This window comes from Cervus elaphus, chromosome 22, assembly GCF_910594005.1.
Source record: "Cervus elaphus chromosome 22, mCerEla1.1, whole genome shotgun sequence".
NCBI classification, from domain to species: Eukaryota; Metazoa; Chordata; class Mammalia; order Artiodactyla; family Cervidae; genus Cervus; species Cervus elaphus.
In genome coordinates, this window is record NC_057836.1 from 51,371,705 (window position 1) to 51,384,224 (window position 12,520).

General features: G+C 42.0%; 1 long non-coding RNA gene across 1 annotated transcript; it reads right to left on the reverse strand.

Moving 5' to 3' along the window:
• Positions 1-1,129: 1,129 nt before the first annotated feature.
• LOC122680043 lies at positions 1,130-2,076 on the reverse strand. Its single transcript, XR_006336589.1, has 3 exons — positions 1,984-2,076; positions 1,787-1,882; positions 1,130-1,469 (listed from the first exon to the last, which is right to left on the reverse strand). It is a non-coding gene; the product is annotated as an uncharacterized LOC122680043 (long non-coding RNA).
• Positions 2,077-12,520: the final 10,444 nt, after the last annotated feature.

Sequence of the window (12,520 nt, forward strand, 5' to 3'; positions counted from 1 at the left end):
ATATAACACATATATTTCTGAATCTTTAGATATGGAATAATTTGTTTCCTAGGACAAAAGAGAAACCTATATCTCTTTAATATATTCTATATTTTTTAAAATGTGACAATCACTTTCAACTTTTTAATAATAATGACCTGAAGATGTTAAGTTACTTGCCCAAGACTGCAGATTATAAGTCACAAAAATGGAATCAAATATTTTTCTTTTTGATGCTAAATCCCATTCTCTTAACTTTCCTATTCTATCATTATACAAGTAATACGTGCTCATTTTCTTCTTCCTAACAGAAAGAATATTTTTGCAGTTTCCCGTCTTCCACCCGACAGACACATGCTTCTGGGGAGATGGGCACTTGACCATCTTGAAGGCATGGTCTTTATTGGTCTATCTTTATCAATCATAGCGGTCTCAGCTGGTTTACACATGGACATGTGATCCATGTAACACATAGGGAAAGTCTGTTGGGGCATTTATTCCTAAAAAGAGAGAATGCTTTTTCAGCTCTCCAGCTACAGGGACGCTAACTGACTGACAGTCTCTGAGCACCTGAGGCTTTGCTTCCCAGGGCGGCTTCCAGCCAGTGATGAAGTGTGGCAGGGATGCTAAGACAGACTTGCTCCTGGGAGACACGAGACTCCCTTGACAGGTGAAGTTTGATCAAAGGTGACTTTCACTCGGTGACTTTGGCCTTCTCTGCTGAGGATTCAAAGTATGGATGCTTCTCCTGAGACTGCTGCAGGTAAGCCCCTTGAGGGGAGCTGCCTGAGAACAAAGCCTGCTCCCAGAGAATGGCAAGGCAGAGAGATGGAAAGAACCTAGGTCCCCAATGGCGTTCTGACCTGCTGAACCGATCAACCCCAGGGTCCCCCTCCCCATGGACTTCTTGTTTCGAAGGCAATATATTTCCATATTGTGTGAGCCACTGAGTTGAGGTTTTCTTTACTTGCAGCAGAAAGCGTTGTCCAGGATAGAATTATTCTCCAACCTCACTTCCTAGAAGAAATCTCTGATAACATTACTATGCACTTTTCCAATACATTTACAAACATGCACATCAGTTTGCAACTTGATTTATTTTGTAGTCATCAATATGTTATACACATTCCTCCATATAGGTACCAATAGATCTATCTGTCTTTCTTTTTCACAGCCACACAGAATTCTACGTGGGTATATGCCCTCATCAAGGTGCTTCTATCTACGATCATTCATGCCTGCCCTTTTTCTGAGTCAAGAGACTTGAGAATCCCCAGCGGAGCCTTCTTTAGAGGTCAGATTACTAAATTCCTCCTCTTTCCATCTCAGCAACGGGGCCGCTGTCAATGCAGGGGGAAGTACACTTTCTAATGAACACCAAAGTTAGTCTGAGCAAACAAGTCAGACGTAGGAACCAAAGAGGGCAGACGTTGAGTGTAATAGAAGACAGACCTCCCAGCGAGACCTGGTCACAGGGATGCAACCTGAGACTGTGCGGAAGAGAGGACGAGTATTTCAGATTATTCGAGACACCTTTCGCTCCTTCACTCCACAGGCCTCTCTTCCTTCTCGGCTGCCTGGTACACCAGGTTTCGGGGGCCGCGCGAGAGAAGAGGGGTGACTGGGCTTAGACGGACGAATCATCCTGCAGGAAGAGCCTCAGCTGCTCAGGCTGAGCTCGGTGGGCTAGCAGACAACCACTCCACGCCACCCAGCCTAGCCAGCTTTCCACCGCCCTCGCCCGGGGGGAGCCCGGCCACGCCCCCTAAATCGTCAGACCCCGCCCCCAGCCCCACCCACAACTCACCTGCGGCCCCGGCCCCGTCCCGCCCCCTGCTGGCCGATGGGCTTCTGGGTCTAGAGTCCACCTCTCCCGATAGGAGAGGATGTTTTGAGCCGCAAACTACAAACCAAAACAGCACAGAAAGTGTTCAGGCTAAGGTGCTGTATTTGTTAAGAGTCAAACAGCTCATGCGGTCCACCTAAAGAGATCTTTTATCTTACCTTTTGAAAGCCCAAGCCCTACAAAAAGGTCTGGTGTTGAGGATAGAACTCTGCACCGGGATCCTTTCCACGAAGCTTCCCATGTTCAGCCGGCTGGTTTCAATCACTCTATGCACCTCAAACTGGCCTGGTTTAGAGATGGATCTTATCTGGTTGGAAAGATAAAAGCAGCGGTCTTTTTTTTTTTTTTTTTAAAGCTTTTGTAGGCCTGCTTGCTTATTATAGCAAACATTAAAATAGCACCACAGCATATATTAAATATACTTTTAAAATTTTTGCTGTGTTATTTGCTCAAGATAGAGAAAAGAGGGTTTAATATGCCAATATTTATCTAAAAAGAGGGAGATACAAATCGTTATGTATATTTACTTATTTGGAAGAGAAAAGGACAATGGGAAAATATACCATTAAAATGAACAGTTACCTATAGGGAGAAAAAGAAACTGATTGGAAAGAATAGAAATAAAAGCTAGTCGTTGAATGTACCTTGTTTTGCAGATTCAAGGGATCATATGAAGTTTATATAATTAGAAAAATAATGTTAAATAAAAAATAATATTTAACAGTGAAAGCAAATTTTTAAAAAAGAAAGACATTAACTGTATATTTAATTGTAATATAACCATACTGTGAAGAAATAACTGTGACCAAAATAGCAAACAACCCTCTACTGGAAGATGCTGGAGAACTAAGTCATTATTCTGAAAACTATTAATAAAGAGAAAGAATCAAACATTTACCTTGTCTCTTTTATACAAACTATGCTTTGGGGTAACCAATTAATTGATGAAGGAACATTTCTTTTTTATAGTATTCCAATTATTAAAAGAAGGAATGATAAAATTAGAATATCACCATTTTACAACATTGAATAAATTAATGGATCTAGGCAATGATCATCAGTGGTTGCAAATGTCTCAAAAAGAAATACAACCAGACACTGTGTGCTTCCTGATAGAGGTCCTCTGATTGAGGTTTCAAAAAAATTCTGATTGCATAAGAATCTAATCAGGTAACTTGGTCTGACTACCAAAGAACTCAAAGGAAATACTAGGAAAAGAAGGAGTGTGAAGTGACTCTGAAAGGTACAAAGTAGCATAATCCAGACTATGACAAATTCCATGGGACAAACACCTGGTTTATTCAATAAGAAAAGTTGTCAGTAAGAAGATCAAAAGGCACTTAAGAGACATCATTCATTTACAATGACTGGACTTTATTTGGACCTTAATTCAAACAACTCTTTTAAAAAACCAGCTCTATAAACAAACACACATATTTGAACTTCTGGCTAGATATTTGATGGTATTAAAATTTTATTGTTTATTTATGTTTGTGTTTATTTATTTATATTTACTGGGTTTGGGGGGTTATAGTTTGTGTTTTTGTGGTTATGTTTTTTAAAGAGTCCTTGTCTTTTCAAAGTAAATGTTGAAATATTTACAAGCAAAATGATAGGATGGATGTCTGGAACATTTTTGAAAATAATCCTGGCTTGGGGCAGGGCAGTGGGTAGGGATGTAGATAAACAAGATTGGCCATGAGTTGATCATGGTTGACACTATTTTCTTTATATTTGTATTTGCTTGATGCAGTGTTTTAAGAAAGCTTTTGGAAAGAGTTCTTATACTTTTGTTTTTGCAATTACTTTCCTGTGAAAGTCACTCAGTAGTGTCCGACTCTTTGCAACCCCATGGACTGTACAGTCCATGGAATTCTCCAGGCCAGAATACTGGAGTGGGTAGTCTTTCCCTTCTCCAGGGGATCTTCCCAACCCAGGGATTGAACCCAGGTCTCCTGCATTGCAGGTGGATTCTTTACCAACTGAGCTATCAGGGAAGCCCTGAAATTACTCTAATTTCATTTAATTTGAGAAATTAATGAGAAATTCATTTAATTTGGCTACAATTTCACATTTTGGAATTCTTTCCAAGTAAGAAAGCAATGATAATAACAATAACAGTCAGTACACATCCTTAGAGTATGCCAAGCACGCGTCTAAGTGTTTTGCTCATTTAATCTTTCCAACAGTCTTTGAAGTTAGTGCTATAACCATCCCCATCTTATATGTGGGATTACAGAACATGAGGAAATAGAAGCTCAGGGAGACTATAAACAACAACTCAGGTGTTGTTGGCCAGAAGTCCCAAAGTAAATGTGGCTTCACAGTTCATGCTTTTAACCACTATATTAATCTATATGAATACTAGGGGCTTCCCAAGCAGCACTAGTGGTAAAGAACCTGCCTCCCAATGCAGGAGACATAGAAATGCTGGTTCCCTGGGTCAGGAAGATCCCCTGGAGTGAAGCGTGGCAACCCACTCCGTATTCTTGCCTGGAGAACCCGATGGACAGAGGAGCCTGGCGGGCTGCAGTCCATGGGGCCACAGAGTCAGACACGACTGAGCGACTCAGCACAGCACAGCAACCTTCATTAACTTACATTCTGAGACTCTTCTCTTTGTATTTTAGAGCAGTATTTTTTGCAAGATCCCAAATATGTTCAAAAGTCCCAAATATCTCACAGCCCCTATGCCCTGGGCCTCTCCGGCCCAGTGTATAAAACACCTGAGATCTAGGGCAGAAATTCTTAGGTGTTTGTATCAACCTGATCCTCCCGTCCTGGTTCTGTCAACTTTCAACATCCCTCCCCATTGTCTCTATCTGCCTCTTTGGTATATCTGCAACTCATCTTCTGGAGTGGATCCCAGTGTATGTAAAAAAAAATTTATTTATTAGGCTGCACTAGGTCTCAGCTGCAGCATGAGGATCCCAGTGTATTCTTCCTTGAGAGGTGAGTTTCAGTTTGCTCCCAAGGAATGCATTTTGGCTTTCCCAGTTCCCTGTATCTCACAGGGTTGGTTGGCCACTGTAGAGTCAGAATTCAGACTCTGAGCCTAAGAAATGCATTCAGTTGGGCAGGGCAATCAACTCAAATTGTTCCCCCAATCCCCACTGAGAGAGCTTAGAGTATGCTAGTTCAGTTCAGTCGCTCAGTCATGTCTGACTCTTTGCAACCCCATGAACCACAGCACACCAGGCCTCCCTGTCCATCACCAACTCCTAGAGTCCACCCAAACCCAGGTCCATTGAGTCGGTGATGCCATCCAACCATCTCATCCTCTGTCATCCCCTTCTCCTCCTGCCCTCAATCTTTCCCAGCATCAGGGTCTTTTCAAATGAGTCAGCTCTCCGAATCAGGTGGCCAAAGTATTGGAGTTTCAGCTTCAACATCAGTCCTACCAAAGAACACACAGGACTGATCTCCTTTAGGACGGACTGGTTGGATCTCCTTGCAGTCCAAGGGACTCTCAAGAGTCTTCTCCAACACCACAGTTCAAAAGCATCAATTCTTTGGTGCTCAGCTTTCTTTATAGTCCAACTCTCACATCCATACATGACCACTGGAAAAACCATAGCCTTGACCAGACAGACCTTTGTTGACAAAGTAATGTCTCTGCTTTTCAACATGCTGTCTACGTTGGTCAAAACTTTCCTTCCAAGGAGTAAGCAGTCTTTTAGTTTCATGGCTGCAATCACCATCTGCAGTGATTTTGGAGCCCAGAAAAACAAAGTCAGCCACTGTTTCAACTGTTTCCCCATCTATTTGCCATGAAGTGATGGGACCGGATGCCATGATCTTAGTTTCCTGAATGTTGAGCTTTAAGCCGACTTTTTCACTCTCCTCTTTCACTTTCATCAAGAGGCTTTTTTTTCATCTTCACTTTGTGCCATAAGGGTGGTGTCATCTGCATATCTGAGGTTATTGATATTTCTTCTGGCAATCTTGATTCCAGCTTGTGCTTCCTCCAGCCCAGTGTTTCTCATGATGTACTCTGTAAATAAGTTAAATAAGCAGGGTGACAATATACAGCCTTGATGTACTCATTTTCCTATTTGGAACCAGTCTGTTGTTCCATGTCCAGTTCTAACTGTTGCTTCCTGACTGCATACAGGTTTCTCAAGAGGCAGGTCAGGTGGTCTGATATTCTCATCTCTTGAAGAATTTTCCACAGTTTATTGTGATCCACACAGTCAAAGGCTTTGGTAGTCAATAAAGCAGAAATAGATGTTTTTCTGAAACTCTCTTGCTTTTTTGATGATCCAGCAAATGTTGGCAATTTGATCTCTGGTTCCTCTGCCTTTTCTAAAACCAGCCTGAACATCTGGAAGTTCACGGTTGACGTATTGCTAAAGCCTGGCTTGGAGAATTTTAAGCATTACTTTACTAGCGTGTGAGATGAGTGCAATTGTGTGGTAGTTTGAGCATTCTTTGGCATTGCCTTTCTTAGGGATTGGAATGAAAACGGACCTTTTCCAGTCCTGTGGCCACTGCTGAGTTTTCCAAATTTACTGGCATATTGAGTGCAGCACTTTCACAGTATCATCTTCCAGGATTTGAAATAGCTCAACTGGAATTCCGTCACCTCCACTAGCTTTATTCATAGTGATGCTTCCTAAGGCCCAGTTGACTTCACATTCCAGGGTGTCTGGCTCTAGGTGAGTGATCACACCCTTGTGATTATATAGGTCGTGAAGGTCTTTTTTGTACAGTTCTTCTGTGTATTCTTGTCACCTCTTCTTAATATCTTCTGCTTCTGTTAGGTCCATACCATTTCTGTCCTTTATTGAGCCCATCTTTGCATGAAATGTTCCCTTAGTATCTCTAATTTTCTTGTAGAGATCTCTAGTCTTTCCCATCCTATTTTTTTCCCCCATTCTATTATTTTCCTCTATTTCTTTGCATTGATCACTGAGGAAGGCTTTCTTATCTCTCCTTGCTATTCTTTGGAACTCTGCATTCAAATGGGAATATCTTTCCTTTTCTCCTTTGTTTTTCGCTTCCCTTCTTTTCACAGCTATTTATAAGGCCTCCTCAGACAGCCCTTTTGCCTTTTTGCATTTCTTTTTCTGGGGGATGGTCTTGATTCCTGTCTCCTGTACAATGTCAAGAGCCTCCGTCCATAGTGTATTGCTAGAGGACTTTACAAAGTTCTAGCCAATGAGATTCCTGCATTTTGTTTCTGTGTAGTGACCAACTAACCATGTAAGAATAATCTAGGCAATAGAAAACATAAAAAGATCTGCACATAGTCAGCTTCAAACTGTGGTGCAAAAGAAGACTCTTGAGAGTTGTTTAGACAACAAGGAGGTCAAACCACTCAATCCTAAAGGAAATCAACCCTGACTATTCATTGGAAGGACTGGTGCTGAAGCTGAAGCTCAAATACTTTGGCCACCTGATGTGAAGGGCCAACTCATTGGAAAAGACACTGTTGTCAGGAAAGATTGAGGGCAGGAGAAGGGAGCAGCAGAGGATGAGATGGTTGGATGACATCACTGACTCAATGGACATGAGTCTGAGCAAACTCGAGGAGACAGTGAAGGACAGGGAAGCCTGGGGTGCTGCAGTCCATTGGGTAGCAGAGAGTTAGAGATGACTTAGTGGCTGAACAACAACAGCCTATGAAGTTCTCCAATACCGGATCCTCTGACACTGTTTATAGGACCTTGGGATCCCTCATGCTTTCAGTCATCTTGTTGTGCATCTTATTTTTCCACTTGTGTCTGTTCTTTGCATTTATCTTAATATCACTTAATCTGCCATAAATGTTTGGTGCTGGGAAGAAGGAACAGAGTGTAATTTGTCCTGGGCCCTCACCTGCTAGAGAACTACTAGCTATGAACCCTCCCTAAAGATAACTTTGAACACAGGATAAGCATGCATTCCAAGCATGATTTAATAAGAAGTCTGCAATGTATCAAAAAATATAAGGATAAGCATAGACTGACTCAAAGATCAAAAGAGCAGTAGAACTTTGAACTCCTAAATCAATTTTTCCTTCAAAGCATATGTTTAAAAATGTTTTTTGGCAGCAAACCTGAAGGATTTTGGTTTTCTGGTCTCATAGATAAGCAGATCAGTTCAGTTCAGTTCAGTCGCTCAGTCGCGTCCAACTCTTTGCAACCCCATGGACTGCAGCACGCCAGCCCTCCCTGTCCATCACCAACTCCCGGAGTCCACCCAAACTCATGTCCATTGAGTCTGTGATGCCATCCAACCATCTCAGCCTCTGTCATCCCCTTCTCCCACCTTCAATCTTTCCCAGCATCAGGGTCTTTTCAAATGAGTCAACTCTTCGCATCAGGTGGCCAAAGTACTGGAATTTCAGCTTCAGCATCAGTCCCTCCAATGAATATTCAGGAATGATTTCCTTTAGGATGGACTGGTTGGATCTCCTTGCAGTCCAAGGGACTCTCAAGAGTCTTCTCCAACACCATAGTTCAAAAGCATCAGTTCTTTGGTGCTCAGCTTTCTTTATAGTCCAACTCTCACATCCATACATGACCACTGGAAAAACCACAGCCTTGACTAGACGGACCTCTGTTGATAAGCAGACAGCCAGCTCCAAAGGCTGTTTTACCAGCATTAGTTTCTTCCTTCCTTGGTGAATAAATAAAGTGCCATTTATTGAATTGCCTCTATTGGTCCCTGCACTGCCTATATATACTTGGAGGTGTCTGAAATTCAAGAGTTGATCTATTTGATCCTATGTAATTTAGGAAATTTGAAAATGGCCCAAGCAAATAAGACTCAGAGCCAGAAACACAGCCTGATATCAGTGACAAGATAACAAGAAGAGGATGAGATAAATACACTGCATTTAATCTTGTTAATATTTGTGTTGTTATTTGCATCATTCCAATTAAAGGAATGGATAGCCACTCCCTTCTCCAAGCAATCTTCCCAACCCATGGTCGAACCCCGGTTTCCTACATTGCAGGCTGATTCTTTACCATCTGAGCCACCAGTGAAGCCCCAGTTAAAAGAGTTCTTAGTTGCTTAGTCGTGTCTGACTCTTTGCAACCCCATGAACTATATGTAGCCTGCCAGGCTCCTTTCATGGGATTCTCCATGCAAAAATACTGGAGTGGATAGCCATTCCCTTCTCCAGGGACTCTGCCCAACCCAGGGATAGAATCCCAGTTCCCTACTTTGCAAATGGATTCTTTACCGTAGCTGTACACAAATGAAGTTTTCTACAGTTGTGATGTGGACTAGTCCAGAACTGTGCTAGGCAAGAGTTTTCTAAGCAGGGTGGCGGTGTGGGATGGTGAGGATGAGTTGAAAGGGAGAGCAAGGTATGACAGGTGTATGGAGCGAGTCACCATGTTGTACAACGACAGAGGACACAGCTCATTATAGACCAAGTCAACAGTGTCTCTGACATTGGCCAGTGCACCCTCGGGATCTAGGAGAGTAGGGGAGCCATTACCTCACTAGTCCAGCTGAGTAACGCCTTGGCAAACAGGCTGATAGTCCTTTCCTATTTGTCTAACCAGTGAGTAATGGCTTCTTCACTTTTCAGAATCTGTTTCATTGTTTGCATCCTCTCTGAGGGTTTCCTAACACTACATCCTGCCCTGAGAGAGATATTCCATCTCTCCCCCAAACATAATTTCTTCACTGCACATTCCACCCTGAAATCTTAAGAATTAGGTGCCATCTCCCTTGCTGGATCATTTTTTGAAGACAAGAAACATTGTCTGTTTTGTTCATGTTTGTAATCCTAATGCCTGGTACATAAGTAGGCATTCAACAAATGTTTATTGAACTATGCCAAAAGCAAAGGATGGTTTCCTCATCTCTTAAATTCTAATCTAGAGACCCAACAAACATTTCCTGAAGTGTGGACCCCAGCACAGAAGTCCCAGAAAAAAAGCTTTTCCAAAGAGGGTGAACATGGCAACCAAACTGTCTCCTCATGAAAATCACAGTGCATATTACATAGTACAAGCTTTATGAAGTCCTGCAATTAAAAAAAACAAACAAACACATTTTAACTTCATTTTGAATGCAAAATTTCCAAATTCATTTGAGCATAGGATCCTTTCCCCTCCTCTGTGGTAGCATAGCATTTCTATGGACACTTAAGAAACACTACTAGGGTATTTTGACATCCATAAACCAAGTTGTATTCACAATTTGCAAATTCAACCTGCCTTTTTAATCTGCCCATGGGAAAAAAAAACCTCATTTTATTTATTTATTCATTTGTGTATTCACTTAAACTAACATATATGAAGTGTTTATGGCTCATATGCCAAGGATAACAAAAGATGTCTTAGCCTTCCAAAAATTCATAGTCAAGACAAGAAGACAGTTAAACAGACTGTTGCAATACATACAACTCAATGTTTGTCTGAAAGAAATAGCCCCTGCTTCACACCACATTGGGCTGTTATTCACCTTGAAGTTTAGATCAACTGGGAGGAGGTGGAGTGAATTCACCTGCCAGGGTGTCTCAAGCTCTTTGGGGTGAAGAACCAGTTGGTTTTGTGATATTGTGATTTATAGTAAGAAAGACATTTGGTCTTCTGAAAGTTCTTAGAATTTCCTATTAAGGGGACAAAGGTATCTTCAGATTTATAATAAACTCTTTTCAACTACACCTGAGTTTATGTCAGTGAAGCAACTTTTAGAAAGCTCCTAAGGATGGGGCGTGGTTGCCAAGGGAACCAACCAGGTGTTTAGAGAGTTGGGACTCTCGGTCCTCCCTGCTCCTCCCCTCCACCTGCCAAGAGAACAGAGGCGCTAGAGATTGAGTTCAGTCACCAGTGGCCAATGATTCACTCAATTGTGCCTATGTAATGAAGCATCCATTAAAGCCTGAAAGGATGGGGTTCAAAGAGTTTCCAGCGGAGGAGCACTTTGAGATTTGGGGAGACTGATACACACGTAAGGGCATGGGAGCTCCAGGCTCCTCCCCACGTACCTTACCCTGTGCGTCTCTTCATGTGGCTGTTCACCCATTTCCTTTATGATACCCCTAGTGATAAACTGGCAAACATAAGTAAGTATTTCTGAGTTCTTTTCTGAGTTCTGTGAGTCACTCCAGCAAATTAGTTGAACCTGAGGCGGGTGTTGTAGGACCCTCTAATCTTTAGGCAGTGGTTGGAAGCACAGGAGACAGCTGCCCTGAAGTGGGATGCAGGGAGTGTATCCTGTAGGTGAGAGCCCTTCTCCCGTGGGGCCTGACACTATTTCCAGGTAGATATTGTCAGAATTGAATTGAATTATAGGACACTTAGCTGGTGCTGGGAAAGACTGAAGGCAAAAGGAGAACGGGACGACAGAGGATGAGATAGTTGGATGGCATCACCGACTCAATGGACATGAGTTTGAGCAAGCTCTGGGAGACAGTGAAGGACAGGGAAGCCTGTGTATGCTGCAGTCCACAGGGTCGCAGAGAGTCGGACACAGCTGGGCGACTGAACAACAACAGCTGGTGTTGGCACATTTCTTTTTGGTGATGGGGGAGAAAACCCAACAATAAAGTTTTTCTTTTTCAGTCCATTGTGATTTGATACCTTTGCAAAATACATTAAAAATGTATTACTAAGGTAGTGTAATACTGGCATTAAGAAAGACAGATAGATCAACAGTCGAGATACAAACCCTTAGATTTATGGTCAGTTAATTTTTAACAAAGGTGCCAAGACTTTTGCTGAAAATCAATTAATTTAATGGGGAAATAGTACTCTTCTCTTTTCAACAAATGGTGCTGAAAAAACTAAATATCCATATGGATATTTAAGAGAATGGAACTGGATTCCTTCCTTACATGGTGCACAAAAATGAACTCAAAATTGATCACAGACCTAAATGTAAAACCTATTCTTATAAGAAAACATAAGAGCAAACTTTTGGAATCTTGGGTTAGGCAAAGCCTTCTTAAAGGATATAACACCAAAAGCACTAGAGAAAAAGAATAAATATAGAATAATTTTAATAATATTAAAACAGAAAACTTCTGTGCTTCAAATGACACCATCAAGAAAATGAAAAGATAACTCACAGAATGAGAGAGAATATTTGCAAAACATACACATCTAGTAAGAGGTTTATAACCAGAGTAGACAAGGAACTATTGCAATGCAATAATAAACAAGGTAAATCACTCAACTGTAAAATGGGCAAAGGGTCTCAATAGACATTTCTCCAAAGAAGATATACAATGGCCAAAGACGTGAGCAGGATTTGTAAATCAATAGGAGACACTGTGGGTCCCCCAGGGTTAGCAAGACCAGGACATCATGAGAAATGAAGGAGCAATGGGAGCGAATAGTTTCCAAATCTATGGAGAGGGACGTCCCTGGTGGTGTAGTGGTTAAGAATCACACTGACAACGCAGGGGAAACGAGTTCGATCCCTGATCCAAGAAGATCCCACACGCTGGGGAGGAGCTAAACGTGTGTGCCACGGCGGCTGAGCCTGTCCTCCAGGGCCTGTAACAACTACTGAAGGCTGAGCACAGCAACGAAGTCCCGGCACAGCCAAAATAAATGAATTTTTTTAAAAAAAAGAATCTATGGAGAGGAGTGGAAGGGAGAGGGCTACCCAGACAAAACTGTGGCCTTTGGTAGAGAGACACAGCAAATCCACTGCTTCCAGCGAGAAAGTAATCAGGAAAATAAACACCCCAAACCCACTCTCTTCCTGCCTTTGATTTCCTTCCCCATTGGCCAAACTCAG